This window comes from Chrysochloris asiatica, unplaced genomic scaffold (assembly GCF_000296735.1).
Source record: "Chrysochloris asiatica unplaced genomic scaffold, ChrAsi1.0 scaffold00106, whole genome shotgun sequence".
Classification (NCBI taxonomy): domain Eukaryota; kingdom Metazoa; phylum Chordata; class Mammalia; order Afrosoricida; family Chrysochloridae; genus Chrysochloris; species Chrysochloris asiatica.
Window position 1 is genome coordinate 3,182,023 of NW_006408624.1, and position 3,458 is coordinate 3,185,480.

At 37.1% G+C, this 3,458-nt stretch overlaps 1 protein-coding gene across 1 annotated transcript in view; it reads left to right on the top strand.

Moving 5' to 3' along the window:
• AGO3 (argonaute RISC catalytic component 3) overlaps positions 1 to 3,458 on the top strand; it is a 213,444-nt gene that overhangs the window by 171,035 nt on the left and 38,951 nt on the right. The window lies entirely within an intron of this gene.

Below are 3,458 nucleotides of genomic sequence, written 5' to 3' on the forward strand. Positions count from 1 at the left end.
TACAGAGTTGTTATGAGTCAGAACTGACTCCACGCACATAACAACAACAACAAGTAAGTAAAGCATATAACACAGGGTCTCACAGAAAACAAGTGTCATGTAATTACTTGTCCTTATTTCTCCTCCTCTTCCCCTTTCATTGTGTTAAATTTGTATTCATAAGAAATTAAACAAAAAGTTACATTTAATTTGAAAAAAACCCCCACCATAATGTGAGCATGTAAAACAACACAAAGCACAAATGTGTAAATAAATAGCTCTTAGACAAAAAAAAAAGGTGGGGGGGGGGTTGAGCAAACAAAGAAACCTGAAAATACTATGGAGTCCAGAAAGAAATAGTTAGAAAAAGAAAAGAGCTAATAAATTGCATTGTTTTAATTGGTGGGAGTTTGGAGTCTAAAGGACTCCAAAAAAAAAAAGCCAGAGGAGCAGCATAGTGGGAGGGAGGGACCAGGAGTGATAGATGTCTAAGGCACTATAGTAAGGGAATGAAAATTTATGAAGCATAAAAGTTTTAAGATGATGCCAGAGTGTCAAGTGTGGCTTCTGCGGTGGATTCCTAAAGTAGAAGAAATAGGAAATCAAGAGTTTGAATGGATCATCTTTTTTACTTATTTCTTTCCTCATATTCAGTTTGTAATGTCATTTTTTTCATCTTTCCTCACTTTGTCTTTAGGCCAAAAGCATCCATGTTGTTGGTAAGTGCCATCAAGTTGGTTCAGACTCATAGCAACCCTATAAACGGCATAACACTGCCCAGTCCTGTGCAATCCTCACAATTTTTGTTATATTTGAGCCCTTTGCTGCTGCCACTGTATCAGTCCATCTTATTAGGGTTCTTCCTCTGTTTTGCTGACCCTCCACTTTATCAAGTTTGATGCCCTTCTATAGAAACTGGTCCTTCCTGATAATATGGCCAAAGTACGAGAGGCAAAGTCTTGCCACCCTGGCTTCTAAGGAGCATTTTGGTTGTACTTCTTCCAAGACAGATTTGTTTGTTCTTCTAACAGTCCATGGTACTGTTAAAGTTCTTATCTAACACCATAATTCAAATAAATCTATTCTTCTACAGTCTTCCTTATTATTGTCCAACTTTCATATGCTATGATGCGATTGAAAATACCATGGTTTGGGTCAGGCACACCTTAGTCCTCGATCTGCTTGCTGTCTTTGCTCTTGAACAATTTAAAGAGTTCTTGCACAGCAGATTTGCCTAATACAATACATTGTCTGATTTCTTGACTGCTGCCTCCATGAGTGATGATTGTGGACCAAGCAAAATGAAGTCTGGCAACTTCAAGTCTGACAACTTCAATTTTTTTCTCCATTCATCATGATGTTATTTATTGATTTAGTTGTGAAGGTTTGTTTTTTTTTTGTTTTTTTTTTCCCTTAGCACTGAAGGCTTTTGATCTTTATCAGTAAGTATTTTAAGTCCTCTTCAGTTTCTCCAAGCAAGGTTATGCCATCTGCATATGAAGGTTACATTAATAAATCTTACTCCAGTCCTGATGCCATGGTCTTCTTCATATAATCCAGCTTCTGGTTTTTGACCAGCATACAGATTGAATTAGTATGGTGAAAGAATACAATCCTGTTGCTTATCTTTCCTAATTTTAAACCATTCAGTGCTCGCAGTTCGAAGAACTGCTTCTTGGCCCAGGTACAGATTCCTCATGAGCACAATTAAGTGTTCCAGAATACTCATACTTCGCAATGTTGTCCATAGCTTGTTATGATCAACACAATTGAAAGCCTTTGCATAGTCAATAAAGCATAGGTAAACATCTTTCTGATATTCTCTGCTTTCAGCCGAGATCCATCGGACATCAGCAATGATATCCCTCATTCCACGGCCTCTTCTGAATCCAGCTTGGACCTCTGGAAGTTTTCTGTCAATATATGATTGTAACCATTTCTGTATTACCTTCAGCAAAACTTTACTCACATGAGATATCAAAGAGATTGTCCAATGATTTCCGCATTCCATTGGGTCACCTCTCTTTGAAATGGGCACAAATATGGATCTCTTCCAATCAGTCGGCCAGATAGTTGTCTGACAAGTTTTTTGGCAGAGATGAGTGAGTGCCTTCTGTGCCGCCTCACTTTCTTGAAAGATTTCAATATTTATTCCATCAATTCCTGGTGCCTTGTTGTTTGCCAAAGGTATACAGACCTAAAAAGTCACCAAAGTTCTAAAGTATGTCACTTTACAAAAGCAATGTGAATCTTTCAAACATTACAGTAATGGAGTTGGTAGGTGTGCCTGGGCCAAATAGTGGGATTTGACTCAGGGTTGATAGCCCAAAAAGGGTGCTGAATTTTTGCTGCTCAAGCTTAACAATGCAGAGTAATACTGAACCTAAGGGTTTAGAGGTCATCAAGCACAGCCAGGTGAACAAAACCCTCAAGATGTTTGGTGCATGATCTCCCCCAGCCACAGAGCATCTCCTAAAAAGGAACACATTCTTAAACCACAAGAGGAAATGTGTAGCAAAAAAAAAGGTAGTCCCAGAAGAAACTGAAAAAAAAAATTATGTCTTGGGAGTAAATTCAGCATAAGATAAAAGTAAAAGCAAATTAAAAGAATAAAAAGAATAGGAACTAAGATTAGAATAAGGTCTGTTCCTAGCGCTTGCTGAAAGTAGTGGAAACATGGGCTCAGCCGATTTTTATGCATTATTTTGAATTCCTTCAGACATGTTCTTTATCATGTTTGTCAAAACAATTCTAGGTTGGAAGAAGTGGCAATATTCCAGCTGGAACAACAGTTGATACAGACATCACACACCCATATGAGTTTGATTTTTACCTCTGTAGCCATGCTGGGATACAGGTAAGTCTGCACTTTGGGTAAAATGTTTTAATTCAGAAACTTTCATTGTTGTATCTGCTTTGTAAATCTCAGAAAAAGGAGAAAGAAATACTCTTCTTTCTTTGCATTCCAGATTGATTCCACATGAAATCAGACAAAACTTTCAAGTAAATTAATTTCTCTCTCAATTTCTTGAGAAGTGTTTTCTATGAAAATACTAGAATATAAGTAAGTTAATAGAATGAGTCTCTCTAAAGTGATTACTTAATTTAACCTAAAACTTCAGAAATTTCTGTAGTACCTTATTGTTCCATTGGCATAGCTCTCTCTTTTTGTCCCTTTAGCTTTCTATTGTAAATTGAGTGAAAGAAGGTTTACAGCACAGACCATCAATTTTGCATTCAACATATTGTACACTTCATTTAATCTCTATTTTCATCCCCTCAGTGTCAAATCACTTATCCCATTTCCTTCCTGTGTTTCTTATTTCTATTCCTGCTTCTTTCCCAACCTTTCTAAATTTTGTCATTTGTTAAATGCTGCCCTTTACCTCAAATAATTGCCCATTCTGTGGTGTACATACCTCACTAGAGTCATTGTCACCCCTATATAACTAGTATTGTTGTTGTTGTTAAGTGCCGTC